This window comes from Triticum aestivum, chromosome 4D, assembly GCF_018294505.1.
Source record: "Triticum aestivum cultivar Chinese Spring chromosome 4D, IWGSC CS RefSeq v2.1, whole genome shotgun sequence".
NCBI lineage: Eukaryota > Viridiplantae > Streptophyta > Magnoliopsida > Poales > Poaceae > Triticum > Triticum aestivum.
The window spans coordinates 417,691,723-417,711,326 of NC_057805.1; the positions used below are offsets into that span (position 1 = coordinate 417,691,723).

The 19,604-nt window shown below is 44.7% G+C and overlaps 1 long non-coding RNA gene across 1 annotated transcript; it reads right to left on the reverse strand.

The window, feature by feature from the left end:
- Positions 1-10,787: 10,787 nt before the first annotated feature.
- On the reverse strand, positions 10,788-11,916 carry LOC123100155 (uncharacterized). The gene is made up of 3 exons (XR_006448367.1): positions 11,509-11,916; positions 11,270-11,344; positions 10,788-11,073 (listed from the first exon to the last, which is right to left on the reverse strand). It is a non-coding gene; the product is annotated as an uncharacterized lncRNA (long non-coding RNA).
- Positions 11,917-19,604: the final 7,688 nt, after the last annotated feature.

The following is a 19,604-nucleotide window of genomic DNA, read 5'->3' on the forward strand; positions in this document are numbered from 1 at the left end:
TGGCCAACGATACCGTGATGTCGTTATGACGGCCACACCCGTCAAGTTATCCTGCGGGATGCCACCGCCGATCTGCTGGCCCTGATCCGATCGAACCTGAACAGCCACCAGAAAAAGGAGTCAGCGAGTTATGTACGCCTCCTTCATACAGTCTACGATCTTCATCACACCTCTCTGCATGGTACCACCGCGGCAATCGCCGGAGTTGTCCATGCGACCACCGACAATGTGCACCCCTCCCTGCAAATGGATCGTCGTTATCCATTGCACGCTACAGTAGGTGCAGCAAGTGTACCAAGAATCTACATAATTACTCATTGATCGGTCCAACGCTGCGAGTGTGGGGGTTCAATCGCTCGCTGCGTTTTCCACTACAGGTAGCCCACTCAATACTTCAGCAGGTTCTTCCAACGCCAATCCCCACCCATCCTGTACAGGCACCCCTGGTTTCCCTCCCAAACAGCCTTGAAAATCAAACATAATCTGAATGAGTTCCCGCTTCCCCTCCCAGTACACAAACTCCTGAAGTTTTATTCAGGCAGCTCACTACGGCATTGTGTGCTATTACATGAAAAATTCAGTACATTCCAGTGTACAGGAAAAATTGTTTATTCAGATACAATTTATTTGTACAATCTTCAAACTGCAGTATCAACTAAATCAGCCTCATACATCACTTCAATATAAGCTTGGGTGATATCTTTTTCAGCCCGAGCAAGTCCAATATCTCTGCAGCAAAAAAAGTCAAAGACCTGAGCAGCAAAAAAAAAGTCAAAGACCTGAGCAGCAAAAATTTACGAGTGAAGTTACCACCAGTGGAATTCAGAACCAAAGGAAAATGAGAGGCCCAAGATAGATCAGCCGAGGTTAATGCACTACATCGACCTGACTCAAACTCCATGTTGATTTTTCAGCAGCATATCTTGTTGCGGTTCTCCTCCCAACCAATCAATCCATGCGACGGTCTTGTTAGACTGTAGGAATACAATTACAAACTATAAGAAATGGGATCAACGAACCCTGTACAATTTGCAACAGCTATTAATTTCAGGAAACAAACCAAAAAATGGTTTCTAATTCTAACTGCAATCTACTTTCAGGGATGCACATTAGTGCAGATCATTCAGTACAATATTTTTTGCCTAGTACACTGAAAAATCAAGGGGGCAAGTAAGTGCAGTCCCATAGCAAAATTCCTCTATACAGAAAATAACCTCTCAATACAGAAAACAGTAACGGTCAGAAGTTCAGAACAGAACTCGCAATGGACAACAGCATTCAGAAGGTTGTATCTTTCACTATACTCAGCGAAAATTTCAGAATAAATTATCCTTGGAAATTTCAAACCAAATACTTAAAATACATCCATAGACCCATGGACAGATTCAGCCTTGAAGTTACTTTAAAACGCCGCGCAAAATAGTTACTCATGCCTGAAACTGCAGTCTGACGAAGACAGACAGTAACTTCAGATAGGAATATCTCCTAGAATATCTGACAAAAATTGCAAATAAATATTCGTTCGAAAGGTCTTGAAAAGATATACAACTTTTATTTAATGGTCCGGTCATATTCAACACCTAAAACCCTCAAAACGCAATCGATCAGTTACTGCACGCACTGCAAACCGAGTTGTGCAAAACGGACTTGCGAAAACAAACAACAATAATGGAAGGATTACTTCACTTCATACCTACAACAGATCACGCCCCTGCCTTCTCTATTTCGCTCTTTCTATCTCTTCCCTGCAGCAAACCTGGTAAACCTTTTTCGCTGAACTACTGTCATAATTCCTTCTAGTGAATCGCATTACAACAATATAAACCAACTGTTTTTCGACACACTTCAAACTTTTTTCTCAACACACATCGAACGGACAAAATTCCTTCTAGTGTACTGTTCGTACAAACAACCTGAAGTGCAGAGCACACAGGATAAATGTTCTAAAGTAATCTAAGATATAACAATTAGCAAGAATGAGCTACCTACAAATGACCATGAAACAAAGAAAAAATGGTGCTGCAGTGCACTGAGTCTTTTTAGCAAACACATGGCGTGCACCTCGCGAGCTGGTGGTTGAAGTAGATTGGGGCAGAGCAGCACTGAACTGCACGCAGCCTGGGCAACGACCATCAAACTGCAGCCTAGGAGGAGCAGGTGCTCTGGCCAGGTGAAGAAGAGTGTCGGGGAGGAGAGGAACCGGCTCCCATCGGCTCACCTGTGATTGAGAGGCGAAGCAGACGGTTTGGAACTGTCTTTTGCCGTCGCCGGAGCACTGTACGTCGGCCTAGAGAGGAGGGAGCGTGGGTAGCATCGCTGGAAGAGGAAACGCGGGGGCTGGGCTGATGGTGGATGACGACGGCGTCGGGTCGTGGCGAGAGAGAGGGGTTGGGGTAAGGTGCGGCACCGGCATCGAGTGTTGCCAGTGGTGGAAAGCCGCAGGGGTGGGGAAGGCGCACGTCGGAGGGGCGTTGGCGCCGCGCGGCGGCGCGCGGCGGCGTGGCAGGGGTGGCGGCGCGGCAGGTGGAGATACACTGGAGGTGGAGATGGAAGGCAAGGTCTCGTAGGAATTTTTTTTTTTCCTTTTCTCTCGCCTGTACCGGTTCGATTGACTTATTAGGAGGACGGCGGGTTCAATTACTGTAAAACACAGGGGGGTTTTAGCAAAAGCGCGATGACGGTGAGCACGCGGGCAGAAGCGATAATTGCTTTATTAATATTAAATTAATTAATTATTATATATTATTATTATATTATTATTATTATTATTATTAGGGAAAGACTAGCAAAAATGCATGTGCGATGCAACGGGAGAATAAAACATCATATACCCATAACCAATAAACATGTATCGATCAAATCTCTCTCTCCCGGATCCATGTCTTATATTTTAACACGGTATCCTATAAGACCCATCTTATTCGTGTTGTTGTTTATCCTCCTATCCGTCCTCGTCAATGATGGTTGTAGTGGTCACCGAACATGGTCAATCATCTCAAGGCGGTGAGCACGTCCAACACACGGCACATGTGTCGCTTAACCGCGCTAGCGCAAGAGAATGTTTAGAATCTAAAATAATGTCGTCGAGTTGGATGAACCATGCCAGAGCAAGAAAATGTTTTAAACTTAAAAAAAATAGTCAGGCTGAGAAAAAAAAACATATCAACCTAAAGAGGTCAATCGCCCTAAGGGCAGTGTTGAATTAGAAATAATAATAAAACTCATATTCTTTCGTTTTGTTTCCCCTCCCCTGCGAGAGAGGCGGGACCGAAGGTGACCCGACTACCACCGTCCTCCGGCAGCGACTCGAGGGGTTCCTCCTCTCTCTGGCAGCCGCTCCGACGGCGGCGGGAGAAGGGGGAACCTCACCGTCTTGTCGATGGCGTGTAGTTAGGTTAGGGCTAGGTTTTCTTCTTTCACCAGTTTCTGCATTGACGGTTATGGTGGTGGCGGCGTGGAAAATTTGCTTCGGATTCGATTCCGATGGGTTGCTGTGAGGCGGTCGGCGGCGAATTTGGTAGTAAGCTAACCAATCGAGGCTGGTGCGGCGCCGGTGCCAATCTCGAGGTGGAACTTTTTTTTTGCTTTGGCCCCGCCGTCATGGTGACGCGTGCTCCGGCCTCAACATGGGGGCATGGAGCTTCTCCGGCCTCAACATGGGGGCATGGAGCTCTAGTAGGAGCGTGGTGACTCCGAATTTGCAGGTTCTCCTGGGTGGCGACGCTTCATCATCATCGTTCAACAAACCGACGCAAGTGGCGGCGTAGTTCCGATCTGGCTTATCCCAGGCGTGCTGGTCCTCCAGGACCAAGGATGTGATTTCCTGACATCTTTATTCCGTGCGCACAACTAAGGGTTTCCCCGGCTCTGGTAGGGAGCGGCGGAGATGGCGACAGCGGCGCGCCCTCATCCCTCGTTGGAGGTGTGGCTAGATTGGTTCCCCATGGTGCACTTTGTAATTTCATATTTTTCTTGGGTTGTGTTGTATCACTGCTTATTTTTAATATCAATATTATCTGGGGTCCTTCTCACAAAAAAGTAAAATATCAATATAAAGGGGATTTTAAGTATGGATAGCATCATCATGCACGTACATGTCTCAAAGTATATGGGTGTCCTCCTCTTTTATTTAATTATTATCTAGCCACTTGATCGATTCTCTCTCTCCCCCACTGAAGCCGCGTCCCTTTCCACCGGCTTAATTAAAGCAATTATTAGCTAGCCTCCCCATGGATATTGCTAGCCCGTCCACGGCCGCCTGAGCACCGCCTGGCCTTGGCCGCGACCTTCCGCACCTTGCGCGACGTTTAAGGCCGGAGGCGCCGTGCCTCGTCCTGCCCGGCCACCGGCGATTGGCACGCTCCCGGCCATCGAGAGCATCCCCTGCCTCTCCATGCGAGGCGGCACCGGCCGGGAGTACGGCGTTGCGGCCTTCGCCACAGCGAGCATGGTGGTTGCGCCGAGCCTGCTGCTGCCGGCCAATATGACATCTGAAGTACCTCGTGGCTCGTGCTCGTGGTGGTGCCGGCCGGGTGGCTGATGGTCGTGCGCAAGGAGACCATGCGTCGATCTTTGTTTGGCCGTACATGCATGTGTGCTTTTTGTTCCCTTCGTTTTCCCACATCGCCTCATGAATGCCTGCTTCTCGAGCACGGAATCTACTACTCTAACAAGATACTCGGCTCTCTTGCTGTTTTCCCACGTCGCAGGTGCCACGTGATTGCTAGATTTCTAGAGGTATATTAACTGGTGTAGGTGAATGTGAAAGACCGAGGTGGCACTTTTAAATATGTGAAGCCATTGATGTGACTCATGTACAGGCAGATATTTTAGCAAGGAATCAGGATGGACAAAATATTGCGTGTGCTTCTTTCCGCCAAGGCCCAGCCAGAAGCACAAGGCCCAACCGGACGTACAAGCATAGGGAGGAAACGTATTTTCTGGCGGATGCACGTTTTAGTATCACCTCGAATATGTTTTAAATTCAAACCGAAAGCGTAAAATCACGGAAAAAAGCGTATTGTGACGGTGAACCCACGGAGTCAATCCGTGCTTTATTATTACTAGGAAACATGCCCGTGCGTTGCAACGGGAGAAAACCTAAGCAACGGATGGGAAACTCATCACTCTCTCCTTAGCCCAATAAGCACCCACATCAAATACTCCAGCATGAAGAAGAATTGTGCTTTCAGTGAAAGCATCTTTGCAAAGTGGCTATTTAGTGTATGAATTGTTTAGTTCATGGTTTTTCTTGTAATCATAGCATCACATCCTAGCCATCTCTGCAAAGCGGCTACGAAATGTATAAATTTTTTAGTTCACGGCTTTCCTAGTAATCAATATCACATGACATTCTAACCATGTGTTTTTTCCATCTTGATAACACTAATTCATAGAAGAAGGCATATCATTGGGTGGTATCTTATTTGATATTTGTACTCCCTCCGATCCCATATTAATTGTCGCTGACTTAATACAACTACAAAATAAATATGAGAGTTTGTGTGGTATTCGGGAGTTTGTCTGTCATGGTGAATAATATGGCCAACATCGTATGTGTAGCAACGCTCAATTTATATTTATACTTTCCCACTTTTAAAATATGATAGCCGGAAAGTAAAAAGTTTATACTGCTTGGCCCTCTTTAGTTGACACGTTGCTGCCAGTATTAGTAGCACATCCTTCACACCAACATGACCACTTCCCTCGACATTATCAACGGGCCCCGATGGGTATGCAGAGCTGCGGTATAGATGGTACAGTGAAGGGGAGTGTTCCCCCCTCCCAACCCTCGTGCATGGTGAAACAGGACGCGAGCAAGATGCACCGTTGTCGCACTATCTCTCTCTCTGCTTTTCATCCCTCCCTCTCTCCTCCATATCTCATCAAGACATTGATGACATCGAAAGTTGAGGAATATTTTTTTCAATATTTCACTCATTTTTTAAATATCATATCTAGTATGTATTTGTAAGATGTGGCATTAATATTAAACTATGACATCCAACGGCAAGTAATAACGGGTGCTCATCCGAAAAAAATGTAATCGATGCATGCATCCAGCAGCTTCCGGTCCAGCACTACATCTAGCCACAACACCCACCGCCGCCCACTACGGGCCCCCTTATCCACACAACAGAACCCCTCAAAAAAATCCACACAACACAATCGTCTTCCTCCTCTTTTTCTACGTGCACCAGACGCTCTCCCTTCTTTTCTTCTCTATCCAGGACAGCAACCCCCTGTACTGTCGCTGAGGAGGATTCCGTTTTGGAGTTGCTCTACTGTCGCTCGATCTGGCCCTCCCGCTTAGTCGCAGCCTAGTGCTCCGGATTCAGCACCCTCACGCCCGACCAACAACAGCCCCCGCGCGGTGGCCAGGGGGCAGCGTCCCCATGCCGTGGTGGTGGAGTGAGCGCGGCCTCGGCTCGGCCTGCGGCGGCGGGCCCAGCGCGCGGTGGCCGGCAACGGTGATTGTAGACTTGGCGTTCGTCGGCCGGTTGCGGCGTGGCTGCGTGTCCTGCGAGGCGGGCCTGTGGCGGAGGCACGTGAGGCTGTCCGGCATTCTCATGCTTGGTGGCTGCCTCGGTTGCTGGTGTCGCAAGCTCGTCGGCGCTATCAATCTTTTTCTGAGATCCTCCGGCTCTGTCTCCTTATTGGCACACCCCAGCCTGCTTTATTGGATTCAATCGCTTCTCCTCTTTGATTGGTCGTATCTCACCCTTTGGCTTGTTGATTCTTGCAATTTGGAAGGTATATAAGTTGCTAGAATTTGATACAAAGTGGCGGTGTGGGACTATTAATTCAAATCTGAAATCTTAGCACAAACTCTGGTTTCTGCAGTAGAAAGGGAGTGGATGGCAGGTCGCGAGGACAAACTTTTTTAGCGGCCCATAATATAAAATTCTGGCCCGTTGACTTTTGCAGCTGCAAACGATGTTCGGAAGCACAGACGAAAATTAGAGACAAAATTTAGTACCACCTTGAATATGTTTTAAATTCAAACTGAAAGCGTAAATTCATGGGAAGAAGCGTATTGTGACGGTGAACCCGACAAAGTCAATCCGTGCTTTATTATTATAGGGAGAGACTAGCAAAAATGCCCGTGCGTTGCAACGGGAGAATGCAAGGTGCGAGAATCAAGCTAGTGGCATAAATATTTTATTGGTGCAAATACTTATCATGTATTTTTTTACCATTAAATCACTATTCTTTCTTAATTATAATATACCATGAATAATATTTGCTCTCCTCCGTAGCTTAGAAATAATGTTCAAATTAGCGATTTAGTTCGGGAAATCAGCCAAATAAGTTAATAGTACTCCCTCTGTTTCCTTACGTTTTGGTGGTTCAAATTAAACTACCAAAATGTCATATATTTAACAATGGAGGGAGTACTTCTGAAATTATGTATAGAAAAAATTGTGCCCTTGTTGACATGTTTGTTACCACAAATTATTTTACAATGTAAGATTATACAAACAACAATATATGTCCCAGCCTTTTTCCAACACATGACAGAGTAGAGGCCATGTACACATTGTTAAAGAATGAGAATATCAGACTTATATATGGTTGGATGGATTGTACCTACAAAAATTCCCTACAAATAAACATATCTTCTTTGCTGAATGTAACTTCACCAATCAAACCTGAAGAATCCCAGAAAAAATCAATCATAGACTTCACATGGAATCAAACTTTTTTTTCGAAACGGAGGCATAAGATTTCCCTCATCTATTAAATAAGGAGAGAATAGAGTTAGAGTTTTACAGGACACCCCATACAAGCGACATGACAATTACTCACACAAAATGATAGTCCCTAGTTTCTTTGCGCCGGCAGTAATCCATAACTTTGCCTCTCCAATGATGGTTTGGAGGAGAATAGGTGGTGGCGCAAATTTTTGCCGAAATACCCTAGCATTTCGCTCGTTCCAAATGGTCCAAGAGGTGAGCATGATGAGAGAGGTCATGGCATGCCAATTCGGGTTTCGGTCATCGGTTCGCTTGACCCACCACTTCTTGACGGAGTCATCAAGATGCCATTCGGTAATGTTGACGTGAGGTAGCCCAAACTTCTCGATGATAGATCTCCAAAGCCTAAGTGTGACACGACACTTGAAGAAGAGGTGTGGCCCCGTTTCTTGCTCTCTCTTGCATAGTGGACAAAGACCACAATTGACCCAACCACGCTTCTCCAATCGATCGGCAGATGAATTGGTGCCTAAAACTGCTAGAACAAACATGTTCAACTGAATTGTTTTCGGCACTGGATCAACTCATAATCTTACTTATACATTAAAATGTATGATGCTTATAAACCGAGATAATTTTTTAGAGCAGCTAAAAAATAATGTACAGGGACTGCCCGTAGCATAATTGATGGTTACATGAAACATCTAAAATTTTAAGAATCAAACATGATCCAAGGAAGTGACACACATCTGCAAGTATCTAATAATAAAATCCATATGAAAGATAACCTCCACTGATTGAAAAATTGTGAGTTCCACTCCTTTGCTTCAATAGCAACGGCCACTTAGTCCAGCACATCCCCATTGTCATAGATCAGTAGAAGGCAAAAATGGATACACATCTATATGGGCCTACTCCTATCATAGTTTATACATAGCAACAAACTGAGATTACATATGGCTACATAATAAGATTCCTTTGCATCATAGTGTTCTTACTTTGAAATATGGTAGCACCAAATTGGAAGATTCTAATTTGTTAGTTTTGGCACAACGGAAAATTCAATGCATATACCTACTCAACACCAGGATCAAGCAGCAGCACGTTGAGTGAAACTAACAAATTTCAGTCACTGTCTGCTGGATTTTTTTGGCCATAAGAGTAAGGAAAGCATCTGAATAGATCTCAGTATTCAAAATTAAAATTAACAGACCTACAACATGCATGTTTATGTATAACATGTCTGCAAGCAGTATCTTTTTTGAGGATTACATCAAGACTTAGGCCGACGTCAAGGCTGCATTGTTTTCCTTTCAGAGCTGATCATGGAGTTGGTCCGGGACACCATACGCAACCACAAGGTCTCCATGAGCTTTAGCATCATTGGCTAGTTCATGAGCCAGCCCATTGTTTGTCCCTCTTGACAGTTCTGATGTGATAATGCCTAAAAATTACTCAGCGCAGATTTAATATCAACAATAATTGGGTAGGACAATGATCTGCTTACAGAATCAGCCCCTAGCTCATTTCCCCACTGCATAGTCGATCTCCACCACCAAGGAGCCTCAGAATACGTTATACAATTCCTTCAGTCCAACTGTAATAGCGCTGGCTTCGGCCTCCTTGACAATTATTCATGCATCCAGAAATGCAAACACGCCACCAAGCTCTAGCACCTTCGCCTCCGACATGGCAATCAAGCATACTCGGAGCCCATGCAATGGGCCCCACGATGATCTTGCACCCTTGCGGCTCAACCGGCGACGTCGTCGACGGGTCAAGGCAGCGGCAGAGCAGGCGTGACATAGATGCCACGAGCTGCTTGGCCGCCTTTCCTCAAAATTCAACACAACAACAAAGAGAACTTGGCTAGAGATTGCACTTGAACACTTAGTTGCAATAGAAATGATTAAAACTTTCAAGAATACAAATTTGGCTGTCCGTTACAGTGGGAGATGCAGTGTATACGACGGCGAAAACAGGCAAGGAAAAAAACAGGAAATGGTTAAATGTGCTTTTACATTCTGACAGCATCCTTTTGCCTGCATCACATATAGTAATGATGTCACAAGCATGCTCTTGACGAGAACGATTCACATGTGCTGGCGACCTGTAGAGGATGGAGAAAAGAAGGACAGAAGAGGGAGGCTTGTATCTATCAAGCATAAATATTTACTGAATAAAATCGATCTGATCCGTACCAACTTGAGCAGGATTGTCGAATAGCTTCCTCTTATATAGCATCTACATCAGAAAATCCGGCACACCAAATATATACATATGTTCAGAGATGACACAGATATCATTCTGACAATGTAAACCGTAATAAGTTACAACCTCCATTACACATGTAATTTTATCAAATTGACAAGGCAAGTTATAGGAATCGTAGCCTCAAAAATGGTATGTTCCTGTTTGAGATCTTTTATAGAATCAATAAGGTATAACGACATTAGGGATGAAGCATCAAAGATCAATTAATAAAATCAGGGATTAGGGAATCATACTTACCTTGTTAAGAATGATACTGATGGAATTAGTGAAGGGATGTGTGGTACGCAGGCCAATGGACCCGTGCATCCTTGATGCACACATGTACGTACACGAAGGTTGCTGGGTTGATACTTGAAAGGAGATCGATTCATCTGTCAGCCGGACATACACGAACACGATTTTGTTTTGTATCTTTCGGGAAAGGCATCCTTTCTTGACTATGTATCCATTACTAAATGAAAGTTATTTTCAGATTTTTTAACTTGGAAGATCAATAATTAGCCTCGATCCATATCGAGTATGTAGCAGTCCCCTGTTTTCCTTGAAAAAGCAAGATTGCGATTGCACATTTTTTATACTCAAATAGTCAAATTAATACATTTTGTTAAGAAAAAATCCTTTAGGTGTGCCTTTTGTTTCTCGAGGGTCCACTGGTTCTGTAGTATTTGTGTCTAATTTTTTCTAGAATTCATTTTTTACTTTTTGTGTGGTGTATACAGTCAAACTAACTAACATATGCGTTCAATAGTGATTAGAAGGCACTTTCAGTCAGTTAGATGGATAAAGATCAAGCTTGGCACCACAAAAATTGAGAGGAGAACTGAATATGAATTATCCTCCATTAATCATTCATATGATCCTTAGATCATCGATCTACCAGTACTGGCAGTACATGAGTCTAAACAACATACATCTTGTGTGAGGCAAAATAAAATAAGTTTCATGAGTATCTTATGGCCATACCTGACACATAACATTATCTCACCAAATTTATCAAATCCATGGGAAGCACATTTGAAGAATAACAGGTTGAGGAAAATAAGTGCCAAACCAAATTCTTCTGAGATACTCAATTTCATGAACACAGCACTCCCACTCCTCCCTATATTTGCAGCAAGCAGTTCATGAGAAAATCAACATGCAGTAAATGAGAGGTAGTTGAAGAAATATATCAATAACTTGCGCTGAATATAGCTATCTGATATGGATGTGTCGATCCAACATGAGTTATCTCTGTCTCATGCACTGACTATTGTGTTATAGTTGAAAAAGTCAATTGTGAACCCCATAAAACTAACCACTTGTCATTGACGGGAGCAACTTGAGGCCAAAGTCGGAATCAGCTCACGTGTTCTAGCAAAGGAAGATGTGATCTGAACAATGGCAGAGAGATCAGTCCTAGATTTTTTCAAGCAGAACAAATACAAAGATTGCAGAAAAAAGGTGCAGTACTTTCTGACCAGACCAAGAAGAACATTACTTTTTATGACTGTAGATGAAAATTTTACAGAATAATTTGGCAAAAGCTAGTACATACCTCTGGGGTAGCATGTCCGGCAGGGGATGTTCTTCCGGCTCAGATGTAGTACGCTTGGGCGGCGGATTTTCTTCCGGCGAACTCGGCTGAGACGATCCTGGACGACTCTTCAAAAGTTGCGATATGAAGCGATTTAATGGAGATTCCGGTCGAGGGCTCCTTCTAATGGCAGCCAAGTCTCTCTGAAATCTGGGTCGGGCACGCCATGGATTCGTGTTGCAGCACTTATCCTGGGGGAACACGGACTCCGATCCAAATCGGAAACAAACGGCAGCAGGAGGTTGAAGATCGTGGTGGTGCGGGAGAAGATTGAGATGGATAGGGAGGGGAACGAGAGCAGGGCGGCGGCGCCGCCAGAGAGGAACGGGCGCGCGGCGGCGGCGCTACCGTACGCATTGAGGAGCCCGTGCTCCTGTGTCCTACACGTATTGTTTTTCTGCAGGCCCATTAAAAAAGGCCCAATCTGGAACGAAACACAAACTTTAAATTGTACTGCGGGTTAATTACCTAAAATTACAGGAGGGTTAGAACGAATCAGGTCGAACGGACCGACGAACATGCTATTAGTAATACCACCTCGTTTATATTACGATTTTGTCCATACAAATCGTAAAAACGTATTATGACATGAGAAAAAAACGTATTGTGACGGTGAACCCGACAAAGTCAATCCGTGCCCGTACGTTGCAACGGGAGAAAAACAATATATGTAAGCGGGTCAATATGCCACCATCTACTTCGGCGTCTGCCTATTACAACACCATTGCACGCCCCATCCTCTCCGAGTCTAGTAAATGTTTGGCCTATTTTCTATTATTTGTAGTCGAAATAGTTCATAACAAATATCAACCACTTTCGATAATAATTGTGGCTATGGTGGTTTCTCTATTCCACGTTAGGGTATCTTTGATCCAAAATCTTCTCATTGAAAATTCAGAGGGTTGATTCCATATGATATTCTTTCTAGGTGCTTTTATTGTATGAGTGACAATCATTCAGTCATCTCATGCCCATCCAAACTAATATTCTTTTGGTATGTGCATGATGATTGTCTCATGTGAAATTACATTAAGCTTACCTAGAGACCATAATAACTTGTGAACAGTAAATGATACATAAACAAATACATGCATGCAGTGTTTAGAATTGTTTGATAGACACACTGACACACACATCTTTGTATAATTGTTCTCTGCATGCATAGATATTGTTCTGAGTGTTGATGCTCCAGTAGAAATTCGTACCTGAACATTCATGGTGATGGTCATGAACAAATCCAATGTAGCTGCAGAAATTGTCATGTAAAATTCAGAAAGGGGGAGCTCCTTCCTCACCAACACGCGAACATTCAAAAAGGGACTACTCTTCGACAGCGGCCGTGCGTAAGACGTCGCCGCGGCCGGCGGAACCAGCTCCTCGTCGATGGCGGTCGTACAGTGCATGAGTGTGGACTTACTGTGCATACGTGAGTTTGTTAGCTGCGTATGAAATCCATGTACGCATACACGTACTGTGCATACTCTGCCTTGTTCCTCTCCTCTTCTCTCTCTCTCCCCCCTCTCTCTCTCCTCTACAGAGAGCTTGAACCTGCTGGCGCCGCTGGCCCTCGCAAGCTCCTCTTCGTCCTCCTATATCTACTTAAGCCGCCATGGACGGTCGCTGCGTCTGCGTTGACGGCGGGCGGCCCCGCCGCTAGCGACGACCGCCTCCTCCACGCCTCCCTATTGCCCCTCCTCTCGCCCGGGCAGCGTGCCCCGCCCACGCCCATCATGTTGCTCGATGCCTCGCCGAACCACCCTGCCCGTGCGCCGCATGCACGCCCCTGTAGCAGGCCGCCTCACACACAATCGCACGCGTCCTCCAGCGGGCATCCCGTCTTGCCTGCAGCCGGCGGACCATTGTGCCTCTGCCGCCCGCTGGCTCTCTGCCCCGCCTCCAACTCTGACGCCTCGGTTGCCCCCTTTCCTCCACTTCCCCGTCTCCTTTCTGTCGACCCCCTCCTCCTTCCCTCGTGCGCCGCAGCAGGAGGGGAGCGCCGCGCCCCATCTCAGCCGCCTCCTGCCCGAGCAGAGAGCTCGCACTGCGCCCCACCGAAGCCGGCCTTGACCCGGTGCGCCCAAACCAATCCACGCAGCAGGCAGCCACCGAGGAGCCCGAGCTCCTCCCATGGACCCCAGCTGCAGCTCGCTATGAGCGCCGCCCCTCCCCCTCCTCTGTTTTTCCTCTAACGGAGCTGCTATTTTTTTGGATCATAATCCAATGAAGCCTGGGAGAAGCCCATCACCATATCGGCCCAGTATGGCTGGCGTACGAAGTAGGAGGGACAATGTAGCACAAAGTAGCGATTCGAGTCGTTTTCTATACCGATGGCAATATTAGTACCACCTCGTTTATATTACAATTTTGTCCATACAAATCGTAAAAGCGTATTATAACATGAGAAGAAAGCGCATTGTGACGGTGAACCCGACAAAGTCAATCCGTGCTTTATTATTATTAGGGAGAGACTAGGAAAATTGCCCGTGCGTTGCAACGGGAATACACTCTGAACATGTTGTCATTGCATTGCAGCCAAATAAAACATGAAAATAAAAACAATTTCCCCCGCAAAAAAGATCTAAAATTATTTAAAGGGCGATAAAGGATGGAACATCGGCAAAAAAGTACTCCTTTTTGTTATTATAAAAATAGTCAACAAACCAGCGATTTGCATATGATAGTAATTTAGATTCTATTTTTTATTTCATATGCTATTTAATTTGGGAAACACAAAATATCGAAGTTTTTCTTCAATTTAAAATATTAGAATTAAAATTCTGCTGTCAAATATATCAGTATAAAAGCATGCAAAATTTAGTTTTATCTTCGATAATAAGTACACATTGGATGCAACGGGAGAAAAAACAAATTTCATGTCCCTAGCTTATGGACCGGTATGCGTTGCAATGGGAGAACACATGGCGTTTGCATGGATCATATGATGTTATCAAAATTCGTCTTAAGTGTTTCCGTCGATCATGAAGGTGTTTTTGACGACTTCGTCAATCTCAAGATGATGTGCCGGCTCCGTCTCTCGGAGCTGCTCATAGGGATAGGGTGAGCGTGCGTCTGTTCATAGGGGTGATTGTATGTGTGTATGTATGAGCGTCTGCGCCCGTACTATGCTAAAAAATCATGTTAAGCAAAAACTTCATTTAGTTTAATCATCAACTTCTATATCTAAATAGCCAACCCCCACTAATTATTCCTCTCAACATGCAAGCATGCCACATCATCGCACAATATGCATGAGAAAAGGCTCACCCCCACTACCCTTACCATATGTCTCTCAACAACATGCAATCATGCCACTTTATCATGAAACATGCATGAAAAAAGACCAATCTGATCATGCAAACATACATGAGATTTTTTATTCTATTATGCTATTTATATTTAGTAAGAATTTTACAACTATATATATAGTAATCGAAAATATAGGTATTTTCAGTTTTTTTTGTATTATTACTTTAAATATTCATGATTCATATAACGAATCACATTAAAAATATGCTGCAAAGTATTCCCGCAACAATTTGTGGGGTATCATCTAGTTTTGTTAAAGCATAATACATGCACAATACATGTATTTGTCTACCCAAAGAGATGCATGCTTGCATGCTCATGTATTGCTACGTAGAAAAAACACCCGGATGCAACTTTCTTGTTTCCCAATTAAACCTAGGGACCTTGTTAAAAAAAGGGACCTTGTTCCACCCTTGACTCTCTTGTCACCCAAATACGAACTTAAATGTACATTATTGCTACAATCAAAAGGTAATGAACTGCTCATAAAAAAATTCTTCGTATGTACTTTCTTATGCATGCACCGTCAAAAACCTAATGCTTGCAACAAATAATTACTGGCCATTCAATGTATGAACAAGAAAAAACATTATGGAACTCCTTACATGTTGTGAGTCCAAAATAGAAAAAGGCCCGTGCGTTGCAACGGGTGAAAATCAATATCACACACCCCTTGCTGTTTCGCAGCTTATCCTCTTCCCCGCGCTTGTCCGCGATAGTTTTGATGTCTATGTGTTCACAATACACCCAAATGTGATCAATCGCAAGATGATGAGCTGATCCACCACATAACACACTGTCTATGTAGGTTAGCATGAAGTGACAAGCTCATGTGGAACCAGTTATTATACATGAATATCATTAATAGCTAACGACCAACATATGACAAGGTTAAAAATATCACCCTAAGGCCGGCTCCAATGCAAGAGCGTTTAAATCGTGAGCAAATTAACATGCACAATCATACGGCCCTAGCGGCTACATTGTGTATACTTTTTTAGTGTCCGACTCTAGGTTATGTGTCGATGCCGAAAGTAGCCAGGCTGATGCAAAAGCTGCCAGGATTTTACTCCTAGCTCCTGCATTGTACGTGCCCTAATCAAGTTTCAGGTGCCAAAAAAACACTTTTAATTTTTTTTAAATGAGATGGTTTTTCTGAACTCTTCTTGCTCATCTACATCCATATGGCAGGGGCCTCCCAAAGCTCACAAGCAAAAGAGCAATCGCGACGAGGCAACATATGTTTGTTCCATTGTGGACATCTTATTATGGAGATGAAGAAGCTCCTCGATCTGCATGGGTTGGTTCCGTTGAAAATTGAGCATAGTGAAAATAAAGTTGCGCCGGTTTCAACCAGCGTCCTAAGTTTGTATTAGCATATAACACTATTACATTTATCCCGTGAATAAATTTGTTTGTTGGCAATTGGTGCAGGCAACCAACAATGATGACTTGAAAAGGATGTGAAGGAAGTGGAAAAATAAAAGACACGTGAACCAGGTTGGTCATTGTGACCTTTATTTACCACCAATCAGTGTCCTTTTTCCGTTCATTACCCGTTTTAATTCGCGCAGATTGAATGAATGAAATGCGTCCCGCCTACCACGCGCAGATTGAATGAATGAATAAGGTCACTTAAAGCCTCCTACCTTTATTTCTGTCACGCCACTACTCTTTCCTTCTTTTCTTTTCATATATGGAAGACTCTCTTTCCTTTCTCTTTCCCTCCCTTTCCTTCCTTATATTTCTGTGACCTTGCTTCTCTTTCCTTCTTTTATTTCTCGTGTAATTAGCCTCATCTCATCCTCCCTCAATCGACTCAAGGCTGCTTGGTGATGTAGTACAACTCGTAGGCCTATATAAATTAGTTCAATTTAATTGAAAGGGGCGAGGTGGGACTAATTAGTTTGACAACGAACAGATAACGGACGAAAAGGACGATTTGAGATAGTCGCCTGGCCCAGGCTTTGAGAGTTGCATAAGAATAATCAAATAAGGAAAGTTTCTTCCTTCTGCATGAAACATGAGCTGGGCCAGTTGGCTAGCGGCTAAGTTCTCTTTCCTAGACAACCTGAGTTCGAATCCACGCTTTAGCATTTTTTTGTCATTCCGACGATGACCAGGAGGTATACAAAACTAAATCTAGAGCATGGGTTAATTGACCAAAACTTCAGGGGGCTTTGTGTAAAAATAATGACGGTGAGCCCACAAAGTCAATCCAACGTGGGTTAATTGACCAAAACTTCAGGGGGCTTTGTGTAAAAATAATGACGGTGAACCTACGGAGTCAATCCGTGCTTTATTATTATTATTATTATTATAGCAAAAAAGCCCGTGCGTTGCAACGGGAGAAAAATAATACGGTACACCCCGATCCTGAAGCATGGCTCAGAACCCACCACAACTTCACTTCCTATATTTGAACATGGCACTCCATTTAGAAATAGTAGCTAGTTCAAAATTATTCAGCCCATATACTATCTGGTTAATTCCTGTAAAAATAGATTAAGAGGTTAAATAATTAGTCATCCCTTTGAATAGTAATGCTCACCTTTTGTGATATCTGGATTGGATGGTGAACTTCAGAAACTCACCTCATCTCCCTTTCTTCCTAACGTATACCCCCTTCGCTAGTCTCATGAAGACGAGATCTCTGAAGAATCAACATAGTACGTGTAGAAAGAAAATAGTGATGTACAGGAAGCAACCCTATGCATGTCCTCACTCGTTAATAATCTCAGGCCATGAATGCGTCAGCATCCAATTGTTTTCGGTCTGGTACATGGATCAATTAGTTTGGAATAATGACCAAAATATCAAACTACTGGATGAGATTGTTTTCAGTCTGCAAGACAGATCATTTTTCTCGAAATAATCAGAAAGCTATCAAACTACTGGATGGAGTGAACTATAGAAAAATCTAGGGAGAGCTATTCAATTGAAACTATCGGCATGCAGAAGTACAACTTTCAGCAATGGTAATAAATAGAATGACCTAGATGCATGGCAAGCAATGTGAAAATGAATGTTCTTTGCGTAAAGATTTCTTCAGCGTTAGCTAGTAACAAATATGTAATTCGCCATATGATATCAATACAGTGGAAGATTGTCACATCCCTAGTTCTGGTTTGCTCTAGGCTAGCTAGTCATGTGTGCATCATGTTTAATATTTGAAAGAAATTAGAAATGGGGATGTTCAAACCCTAGCATTAAATCAACTCAACTAGGATGGATTAAAATCTTTTCAATAAACCCAAAATGTCCCTAAGAAAAGTTCATGATTTCTGGTTAAGGTGGAAACCTCTGCCAAAAATGATGAATATATTCTTAGATCATTTTTGGATTTTTGGATTAAATCATAAGTATTTGAATTGGAGCATTTAATGGCTATAAATATGTTAAATGCTTCAATAATTCTGAAAACATTTGAGGGCTGTTAGTAAACATTTTAAAAGTGCCCACAAATTTTCTCAGGAGTTTTTAAAATGGTTTAGTATTTTACTAAATCAAAACAAAACAGAATAAATAGAAAACAGAAACAAATTAAACTAGAAAACAGAGAGAGAGAGAGAGTTACCTGGGCCGGCCTACCTGTTCTGGCATTGTAGCGGCCCAGCCCACCGAGGGCAGAGCCGTCTTCTTCCTCCTGCCAGTAGGCAGAGGGGAAGCGTGGCGCGCGCACGTGCGTATCCGGCCACCTCCTGCTTCCCCGGCCCCTCCTGGCGACGCCACGACGACGCCCCGAAGCCCCTGTCTCCTCTCCCTCACTCGCTGCGCTCTCTCCCTCCCCTCTGCCCTTTCTCCAGCAGCCGCCCGAGCGCCACCGAGCTCGCCGCTGCCGCCCGCCTGACCACCGTACCTCCCTCGCCTCTCGCTGTGCTAGGAAGCTCCGCTACTTCATCCTCGTTCCTCCTTGCTGAGCCACGCGACGAGGAGAGCCCCGAAGCGACGCCCGCAACAACATCTCCAACCACGGCCGGCCGAGATCGCCGCCGCCGTCTCGTCGCCCCAGGCCTTCCCCGAGCACGCTGACCTTCCCTACGTCTTCGCTGTGAGCTCACGGACCGAACCCCCCTCTCCTCCACCTCGATTGCTCGCCGTAGTCATCGATTCATCGGATACAGAAACCCGCCGCCACCCGAGCTCATCGCCGGTGATGCTCCGGTGGCCTTTCAATCACAATGACCGACCCAACACACTCGCACACGCACGTAGTTGCTGCCCCGCTGCTCGTTTTGCTTGCCCGCTTGCTCTAGCCACAACGCCGCACCTCACCGAGCCCCGCCGCCGCTAAAGCTCGTCGCCGGCCATTTTCCGGACACCCCGCGCCCTCCAACTTCTTCGGTTGGATGCGGTCGAGCACGGGCTCCCTCCTGGTGCCCTCAGCGCAACCAGCCGCTGCCCCTAGTGCCACCCCAGCGAGTCGCCGCCGCACTGGATGGTCGCCGGCGACCCAACTCCGGCGTGCCGACGTGGCAGCGTCATTAGCAGCTAATGGCGCCACTAATTGAACCCACACTCACTGACATGTGGGCCCAGGCCCTAATTAACTTAGTTTAACACTGTCTCAATGACATGCGGGTCCCAGCCGTCAGGTTTGACCTGGGCTGGCGCCTTTGACCTGCTGACATCACCACGACGTCATGCTGACGCAATTAATCCTTTTCTGGATTTAAAATAATTCAGGAATTCCAGAAAATGCCCTAAACTTCTAAAATTCATAGAGATTCAACCGTAGCTCCAAATGAAAC